Below are 10,532 nucleotides of genomic sequence, written 5' to 3'. Positions count from 1 at the left end.
GCTTACTTACATCCTTTAATGAGGATCTACTCTTGACAAACTTAGTTTTGTTTGTCAAGAAATGTCTTTATCTGACCCTGTTCTTGGAAGGCATTTCCTTGGAAATTCTAGGTTGGTATTTATTTTATTTTAGCACATTGGAGGTATCATTCCCCTGGCGTCTGTCCTCTAGAGCTGATGCTGACAAGTCATTTGTCAGCATCACTCTGCTCCCATGAAGGTAAGCTGTCTTACTGACGGTCGTGTGCGTGTGTGCATGTGTGTTTAAGTGCTCTGTCTCCGATTCTTACAGTACACTATGCCATGTTCAAGGATGGGTTTATTTTTCTGGGTCCTGCTACACATTTGGGGAGCTTCCTGCTGTCTTTGCTAGGGGAAGTCCTCAGTCATGACCTTATCATTTTCCCGACAGGATCGCCCCTGCTCCGTGTTCTTTCTCCTCTCCTACCGGGGATCCAGGTAGGTGTGTGTGGACGCTTACGCCACGTTCTCCGAGTTGCTAAGTTCCTTCCTGATTTCCATCTCTTTGCTTGTCTGTGATGCATGCTGCGTCATTTCTTTGGGCCAACCTTCTGGTCGCTACCCCCCTACTCTAGCTGTTTCCGGGCGATGTTAAAGAGCCAGTGATTTTTGCATTTTGGCTATTGTGTCTTTCAGTATTAGAAGTTTCATTGTTTCCTTTTTCACACATGCCCGGACATTTTTAACGGCTCTCTTTCCCGAGGTATTTCCAAGCCTGTTATAACTGTGCCCTATGAGACGGGTGGTTTTACGAACCTTTTCCTGATTATTCTTACATCTGGAGTCTTTGTAGAGCCATCATTTTCTCTGTTGTTTCTGCTAGTTTTCTTAATGATGCTTCCTTTTTCAATTTCTTTGATTATTTTTACCTTGAATGGTTATATTCCCTGGAAGAGTGTTGCGAGAATTCTTTCAGAAATAGGAGGAGCTGGGGTTTTGTTTTTATCAGGCACTGTGGACTCGATCATCTTAAACTAAATTTATGGCTTGAGTTTTTCAGGTTGCGAGTTTAAGCAAGAGCAGTGTTTCCTCCAGGCTCTGCTCGCCCCAGTGAAATCTCCTGTTGACATGTGGAGGTGTGGGGTGCGGGGATCAACCATTAGTCTGTCCTTACCCTGGAGTTACAGCTCTTTCCGGGTTGTGTTTTGGCAGGGGAGCTGGGCACATGTTGGTTGGGTCCTGAGCTCCTTTTTCTGTTACTCCACAAACCTTAAAAAGTGCAGCTCACATTCTCAGCTTTGACAAATTCTCTAAGGGCCAAAGGGTTTCAGCATTCAGCTTGCTTTGTTAGGATTATGATTTCACTTAGATTTTGGTCTGGTAATCCCTTACTATCATGTATGCTTCTGATGCTGTACCAATATATATATTTTCCTGTGTTATCCAGAATTTCTCGATGTTTTCAGCAGTATTGGTATGACTAACTGAGCTTACTTTTTATCGGAAAGTACAATTATTCGCTTCCTGCCCCCTCCTAATTATCCGAAGGATCTAGAAATGACTGATTTATCTCTTTAGCCTACTCAGGCTCAAATCTATTCGAAAAATATTTATTTTTATAAAGCTAGCCTCTGTTAAAAGACATTCAACATATAAATGACAGGACACCGATTATCCTCCAGTGTGATTAGGACCTTGCAATCTTCCTGGGTCCTCCAATATGCCAGTGATCATTAGTGAGCCTAACAAATCCGAGCGTTGTAAATGATTGGTTTGAATCTTTGATGCGCCCTAACGGCATTTTTGAAGCGCTGTGGCCTATTCCAGGCGTAGTAATTCAGTGGGAACTGTGGCTCTGAGTGGAGGCTCCATCATCCCCCAGCCCACTGATTGGATAAGACCGGATCCCTCTGCGTGTGGGCGCTCTCATTTGCAGCTTAGTGCAAATCATACTTGATCAGGTGTCCCGAGGCGATTTGGGGAGTGTCAGAGAAGATAGACCGCGCATGCGCTTTGTAAACGGTTTCCATACCTGAGTAAATACAGTCTAAGAACTGATAAGATACACAATGAACAAGGGAAGTAAGATCCCATTTTTATGTTTCTATTTCATGGATTCCAGGAAAATTAAAATTTACAGGAGTCTCTCTGGAGTCGCTCACTAGAATGCCATTGGCTGGGTTTATCAGTGTTATTTGCAAAAAGAAGGTTCAGGCACCCAAATTCATCTTTCATTTCACCTTGCTCAGCCTCTGACTTCAATACGCACCTCATGTTTCCCCCAGAATTTTTTTTTTAATTCTTTAAAAGATTTTACTTATTTATTTGAGAGAGAGAGAGAGAGAGCACAGCAGGGGGAGGGGCAGAGTGAGAAGCAGACTCCCCGCTGAGCAGGGAGCCTGATGCAGGACTCGATCCCAGGACCCTGAGATCATGACCTGAGCCGAAGGCGGAAGCTTAACGACTGAGCCACCCAGGTGCCCCTTCCCCAGAAATTCTTTTGAGTTATGTAGGTAGTACTCTGTTGAAGAGATTTTGTTTTATTCTTTGAACTGTGAGTCCCCGATACCAAGGCTTGTGCATTCAGAAGGGGCTGCAGGCTCTTTGCCTCTGGAGAAAACCCCAGGAGAGTCTTAGCTGGCCCCTCGAGGCCGCACACTTGCTTTGTTTCCTACTGTGACCTGGACTAAGTAGAGTAATGACACAGACCTGAGCACAGACGTCTATGTCCCGGCCTTTTCCATTTGTAACCACAGGATATGGGGCAAGTGGCTGCACGTTTTGGTGCTAATTTTCCTCACTGAAAAACAGGAAGGAAAAATGTCGTCTTAATAGTGTTTGGGGGAGAAGCAAATAGAACATTTTATATGATATTCCTTTATAAATTGTAAAACAAAGTTCAAAATTTCAAATGTATTTATTATATCTATCTCTTTATCTGTTTCATCTTGTTCTAAACTATCTAACATCTATGTGATGTAAGCAAGATATATATATGTATATATTATATATGTATATATTATATATATATATGTATATATTATATATGTATATATTATATATATATATATAAAATAGAATTTGTTAAATATACATGGGATATCGTGGTGTATGGATAAGGCCAGTAAGTCTGTCTCCTTCTGTGATGGAACCTTTAAGAAGCAGCAGATGTGATAATCAAAATATTGACTTCCTGGTGTGATAGAGATCCTGGCTTGTCGGGACAGATGGCAGTGTTAGGACAGGGTCTGCAGGCTCCAGGGGTCTCTCCTGAGGTTGCTGAGTTGCCAGGGGGTTCCTGGAGAGGTCTTGGCAGGGGAGCTGGACTGGAAGGGTTTGAACATCTCAACATCTGGAATATGTGTGCCAGGTTATAACCAGGGAGTGGTAACTTTTCTCACGGGGTAGAAAGTTTCCAAAGACTAGGTTTTCTTATCTGTCTTTCCTGTGATGAGCTGCAAGCACTGTGTCCACATGCTGCGCTCTCGCAAGAGTATGGGACGGAAGCTCACAGATGTACCATCGAAAAGGTAAGGGATGTCAAGTTCAGGAGGGAACGGACCCCAGGACCCACGGACTCACCCTGTTGTGTAGTCGTCAGCCTGCAGAGAGAGTGTGTGTGCTTGACTCAGTCTCCTCCAATGGAACAGGTATATCCTGAGTCCGTCCCATTACCCAGGGAATGACGGTCAAAGGCCCATCCAAAATTGGCCCCTCTGAAAAGCAACTGGTAAAATGAAGTTTCTATGTAGTTAGAACAACAATAAAGGCGGGGGGTGGGGGGAGGGAAGAGAATCTGATTGCTTGGACCAAGTTCCTGGTGGTGTCTGCATGTAATTCAGGGTCTTTACATTTTGCGAACAAAACAAATGTTAAAGCAAACAGAAGAACATTTACAAAAGGCTAAATCCATCAGTCCCAATGAAAATGCATCTACTTCAGGATGCATTTCATGAATATCTGAAGCAGCATTTCTCTGATTGGTTAGACATCTGTTGCCTGTAAGGAACATGCTTTCTAAAGAATGTGTGACACATCACAAGCACCAAAGAGTTTATTTGTTTGAGATGATTATAAACATATAGCTTTTACTGTTAAAATAAGTATCAAATGTCTAGCTATGTTTTTTTAAAACCTGAGCAAAAGAAAAACAAAAAGAAAAACAAACAAAAAACACTTTTTAATCTCATTAGATTTTTTTGAGATTCCTTCCAATATCTAAATAAAGTACTGTGAGCTTACAATGAATAATTTGTCAGAGACATGGGTATGAAGTTAATGACCAGCAGATAGCACTGAGATATCAAGCTCAGTAATAAGCCAGATCCCCAGTAGGAGGGTCTTAGAACATGATACGAGAAACTAGAATATTATAAGGAATTTAGGTAGAAAGAGCACATTTCTCTGCTCTTACCATATGCCCTGATTTGTCGGATCCTATCCATCTAATTTCTGAGCTTCAAATGTCATTCCTTTTTTTTTTTCTTTCTATAATAGTTTGGTTGAGGGAAAGAAAACAGGCCCTGTAGGGTTCAGGGGAAGGAAAGAGTTATGGATACATGTAAAACTAAAACTTTCACACCGTTCTCTATAGTTTGGTGAATTAGTTGCTCAACATAATGGTGTTGGCTTTCAGTCAATTGGTTTATATTGATATAAACCTGAAGCCTATTCTTCTCCCTGGTGCCACACCCGCTTCTCCAGCACATTCCTTATCTGATGATAGCATCACCAGCTCCCTGGCCAATCAGCCTGCAAACCAGGGAACCCTTACCAATGTTCTCCATCCTCCCGACATCCATTGAACACCATGTACTGTTGCTTACATGGCCATCACATCTCTCAAGTCTGTCTTCTCTCTCTTGCAGGTGGAACTGTCCAGTCCAGCTCCATCCACACCTGCTCTCGGTGCCAGGACACTGTGGGGAGAAACCAGGCCTGGCCTTAGGAAGTATGTGTTAGTGCGGGAAGACTGATAGGTAAGGTGAATGATTAGAAGGTGTGGGATACTTGAAGGTCACAAGTGTGGAAAAAATAAAGCAGGAAATGGAGACAGGGATGTCCTTCTAAAGGAAGATGTCAAGGAAGATTCCATTAGATGTCAGCAAATTGAGTCAGTTGAGGGAGCTGGGGGAAGAGCATCCAGGGAGGGAAGGAGCCTTTGCACCAGCAGGGGTACAGAATATCTGAGTGGGGTGGGGGCACAGAGGCAAGGGGTGGGGTGCCCTGAAGAAGGGGGCTGAGCAGAGACCTTAGCGTATGGATGGGGAGTCTTTGGAGGACCTTGAGCAGAGGAGTGGGGAAGACACGATTCACGTTCTTATAGGAATGCCTTGCCTGTTGTGAGGAGAATAAACATAAGGACAATGGGGAACCAGGGCCAATCAGGAGCTAAAGGAGCAGAGTAGGAGGCGTGGGGGCCTTGCCATCGTAATATGGTGACAAGGGGTCCAACTCTGAGTATGTTTTGAGGGTGGGGCTAAGAGGATTTTTTGATACATTTGGTGTGGGATGCATTTGGTATGGGGGAGGAGGGAGGGTGAAATCATTTAAGGTTGTACGCAAGTGTTTTGACTTGAGTAGTCTAAACAATATGACCTTCACTAACTAGGATGGGAAGGTAAAGTGGAACAAGGTTGCAGGAGATGATTAGAAATCTGGTCTTAAGCATATTACATTTAAGATGCCTTTTAGACATCTAAGTAGAAATTTCAAATAGTTAATTGGAAATATGGGGATTTTGCCTTATTAAGAACTTTATTCAGACAATTGTAAACATTTCAATCATGTCGGTTTCCCAAAGCAGATATAAGTCTTTTGAAGCTGATAAACTGACATCATTTTTAGACCAAGACATCAGATAAGAGGAACATTTCCAAAATGTTTTACACAACGCTCCCTTCATAGCATATGTTCTTTTGAGTTATAGTTACTTTCTTACTTGCTGTCAGAAAAACCTCTATACTCAAAGGTTGAGATCAGCAGTGAATGTGCTGTGTATGTGTGAGTGTGTGTTATGTGATGATCTACTGTAGCCATGTGTCATTACAAAACAACTCAGCAAATTTTGTACGCTCATCGTTTTGTAACAGAGAAACACGACGTTCATTTTTAAGTTTACAACATTGTTTAATTTGTCAAGAGAAAACCAATAAACAGTTGGTTTTCATGGTCACTCTCTATGTCCCCATACACATTATTTTTTATTAAAAAACATTCAATTATTGTTCATTACATGTTTCTCTTTAGTAGTGTCTAAAACAATTATTCCTGTATTGATCCATTACTGAAAGGGAATCTAGAAATTTCCACAAGCGGAGACCTGAAGGACACATCACAATTTTCAACCAACTTGTAGCACACCTCGTACATTGTGTAATCTGTTTTAATACTAATTTCTTTACATGTTCAGTAATATTTAATATAGGTCATGTAACAGTAGGAGAATACAAAGAAATCTATTTCAGTTTGTTAGTATATTGTCTCGTTTTATTTATTGGGGTCGTTGTATTTTCCCATATATTATTTATTTTTCTTTTCTTTAAAGATTTTATTTATTTATTTAAAAGAGACAGAGAGAGTATAAGCAGGAGGAGGGGCAGAGGGAGAAGTAGACTCCCCGCTGAGCAGGGAGCCCGATGCAGAGCTCAATCTCAGGACCCCAGGATCATGACCTGAGCCGAAGGCAGATGCTTGACCGACTGAGCCACCAAGAGCCCCTCCCATATATTATTTATGCTCTTTGTATCAAAATAATAGGAAAAATAAGCTTTTTGGTTATAAGTAACAAAGGTTTCAAACAATAGGAGGCAGATTTTTGTCTTTTATTGTTAGTATCTTTCAAAAGAGACTTTTAAATGTTGTCATTAAGTTTAGTTAAATTTTGGAAGTAGATGCCTAAGTGTACTTAAGCCTGAGTAATTAGATTGTACACGTTTTTCAAGTACAATCATCACCTTTAAGCCTCAAGTTAGAATATGCCCGTACGACGAGGGTCAATGTTGAAGACTGTAGATACAACCTGTATTTCAAGGTGCTTTCCTGATAGCTTAGATTTTTTTGGTCTGGCTTCTTGTCATTATTTAAGCCATTATGGGGCAGTTAAGAGCAAGTAGGACTAATTGTAGAAGTAAAGCTCTGTATTGTCCCACTTACTTCAGCTTACATTATTATGTTATGTTTAATTTGCTATTTCTTTGCAGGAAACTTTTAAAGCTGCTTAACCTACTGGTAAGGTAGGTGTAGTTAAAAGTTGACAAGTTAATCCTGAAATTCACTTAAGTGGGCCAGATGAACTGAGCTCCCTAACGATTGGCCGTGAAGGAGTGTGGTCCAAGTGGGGTCCATTCCCTGGGCTGTGTAATGCCCACTTCTCTGTGGAAGCCCAGGGTGATCATTTGGTGTGCAAATCTCTGATGTAAGGACTGACTGAGGGCTCTGGAGTCGCTCTGCATGTTCAATATCACCAACGCTTACATATTTTCCTATTTTAATAAAGATTTTGGCATCTTGTTTTCAGAGCCAAATTGGCATTTTTTAGAACCTACTTGGCATCTCTTGGTCCAGTGGACCAGGTTAGTCTGTGTTGCTTCTTGGTCTATCCTGGGGGTTTTGTTCTCTTAGGTTCTCTGACATAAGCTCCATCACCCATCAACTGATGACCTAGAATTTGATCTTTGAAGCATTGTGAACATCAGCAGTTGTGGAAATGGAATGCCAAAGTCTACTCTGGCTTATCCTGGACCAGCCTGAGAAGAGATCTTTGGGGACTGGGATCACACAGAAAGAAGTACTCTGGTATGAATTCAAATGCATATTTTTCCATGATGATGGTTACACACAATGAACTGTAAGAATGACCCTTTCTCCCCAACCAGGAATGAAATCTGCTTGAAAAATGCCAGAACACCATGCTGGAACCCAAGTGTATGATCATGACTCAAATATCAAAGGCTCGTTTTTTTCTTCCCTAAAATAGCTTTAAAAAAATAAAGTATGGATCTGATTGTCCCTTATACAAAAGCAAGTTGGAATTTGTAACCTGTGTAAATGCTGTAATTAAAACCTTGTTTTTACATGGATTCATTATGTTAAATTTTCCACTAATTACTGACATTTTCTTTAATGTGTACATGCAATGAACATGAGGATATGATTAGCTGGAGTTAAAAGTGTAAGCAGTAATGAGCATATTATGGGTTTCCCTTTGTCTTCCTTTGGGCACTCGAAGGTTCTTGACAATAGGCCTGCCTTTTTATAGGGTTTGTACTCTGCACAATTTTCTGTAAACAAATAAATGCATGCAAAGTAAAACTGACAGTATTCATATACACAAGTTGGATATATTGCCTCCCTTTACATTACCTTTCTAGTGACAGGCTTTTCTCTTGTTATACAAGTACCCCACTGAAGTACAGAAATACATCCCTGACACAGAAATGGGGTTTCTGAAAGACTCGGGCTGAGACATTCACAGTGGAGGAACTGGAGACACAGGGAAAGGAGGAAAATGAGAGACCCTACACGGCATTCTGCACATCTCAGTGTGCTGGGTTCTTTGACGTTTAAGACCAATGAACATGCTTTGCTGGAAGAATCTTCTGTGAATCTCCTTTTCTGACAGTTGCAACCAGATGTTTATACATTTACTTTGCTTCTTTGCAGATAATACACACATTGAGAGACGTATTTCCTTTGCTTTGTTTCTCTTGGGCCTGGCTTTTCCATAGGGTTCCTGGTTGAGCCGGTGCTTTGGGGGCCAGGCAGCTCTGATGGCCAGCGAGGCCATGGGGACAGAGGCAGCCTCCCCGAGGACCTGCGCTCAGCCCTTGCGGTGCCCGTGCCACTCCCTCCCGAGGGGCAGGCAGGGGTCTCAGACCTGTCTCTCTCTCCAAGCCCCATTGCAAGACCTCTGCCCAGCGCTCTCGGCTTTGTTGTTTGTTTTTTTCTCTTTCACTTCCTTTTCTTCCCTCTTTCTAACCCCATTGTCTCTTTTTCTAATTATTTCCAACATGTGTAACTTGCGAACACTGGAGGAAATAGCCTTATGGAATTAAAACCAGGTTTACTAACATTTCACATAAGCAGAATTCACTGAAAGATTTCCGTAAGCCCACCTCAAACCCACAGCGGTAAAGGGAACGAAAGTTGCTTAGCGTCATGGTGGCACAAAGCCCATGTCCAGAGCCATGCCAGACATCTCAGGCAGGTGACACCAACTGCTTTTTTCACCTGAACTTGGGGCAATTGCTCTGACAACTCTGTCCTTGGCAGAATCCACAGATCATCAGTGTTGAAGTAGGATTTCTGCACCCCATGCACTACATCACAAATATTTTACCCTGTAGTTTTCTGATTTTAAATAGCAATAGCCCTAAATGGAATTGTCAAGTTGTCCCTCTTTGCGCTTCTGATCCTTGTCCCCTTCATCCCTCTTACAAGTTTAGTGTCTTAGGGCTGTTGTTTTGGCCCAAGGGCCTTAGGTGCCCCATATTAGCTGCCTGTTCTCCTTACAAGACTTCTTTGATGCAATATGTAAGACTTAATAGCTATCTTTTTCTTCACTTTAAAATTTCCCAACCATTAGGTGAAATTAATCTTATCAAGCAGTCAAGATGTCAATCTGATGGAAATAATTCATTCTAGGTAAGGAACGATGGCCAGTCACCTAGTAAATGGGTTTAGAATAAGGTATTCACATATTCAAGGAGATATTTGCTAGCCCCAAATCATAGCTTTGTCATGAAATATAGTTTAAGACAGGAAGAGTTTCTTTCTTGCTGCTTCTCAAACTGCATGTTGTTTGGAATAATGACTAACACGCATATAGTGCTTCGTAATGTGCAAAACACCTTTCATCCACGTAATCTCATTCTGTCTTACAAAAGGTGTATGTTACTAGGATCTCAGTTTTCCAGATGAACACACTGAAGATTAGAGCAATAAAGAATTTATCCCTGGTCTGACTTCAGGGTCTGTACATTTAATATATCATTGGTCAGTAACCATAAAGCTATATTTCATATTTTACTTTCTAAAAAACTTTGACAGAATAACATTTATTTAGTGGCAAAAATATGGACTTTGTTGGCAAGCTAACCAGGGCTCAAATTCTGCTGTGTTTCCTGCTGATATGTTTCCTTGGGCAAATCAAATTGCTTCTCTGAGTCTTCTTTCCTAATCTGTGAAATTATAATGAGAATCCTTATAAAACACCTTGCCAGGTGCTTGGCACAATTAGTACTCAATAAATGTTATGCATTTTTTTTAAATGTTATTTGTAGGGGGACAGAGCATGGGTATTGACAAGACTAGCAATACAAAACACGGCAGGAGACAAGTAATCCCTTCATGGCCATTTTTATGGCTACCATGAAAAGTATATTTGTCATTCCACTCGAAGGCCATAAGCCAGGGAGACGGTTTGAAACTAGAGGTAAAGATATCAGATTTCCAGCCAGGAATGTTACCTGAGGAGGAACAAGAGTAGTCTAGGAGACCTGCTTGCCTCTTTCTTGGGCTCTGCCATCATTCTGTCAATGTCAGAGTCTATTAGCAAGAGTGGTGACCAA

The 10,532-nt window shown here is 41.4% G+C and overlaps 1 long non-coding RNA gene across 1 annotated transcript; it reads left to right on the top strand.

Annotated features, from left to right (window-relative positions):
- Nucleotides 1-326: 326 nt before the first annotated feature.
- On the top strand, nt 327-8,010 carry LOC118538239 (uncharacterized). Its single transcript, XR_004918518.2, has 3 exons — nt 327-459; nt 4,830-4,940; nt 7,585-8,010. It is a non-coding gene; the product is annotated as an uncharacterized LOC118538239 (long non-coding RNA).
- Nucleotides 8,011-10,532: the final 2,522 nt, after the last annotated feature.

This window comes from Halichoerus grypus, chromosome 10, assembly GCF_964656455.1.
Source record: "Halichoerus grypus chromosome 10, mHalGry1.hap1.1, whole genome shotgun sequence".
NCBI lineage: Eukaryota > Metazoa > Chordata > Mammalia > Carnivora > Phocidae > Halichoerus > Halichoerus grypus.
The sequence above is the reverse complement of the archived record's forward strand: the minus strand, read 5'-3'. Positions and strand labels throughout refer to the sequence as shown.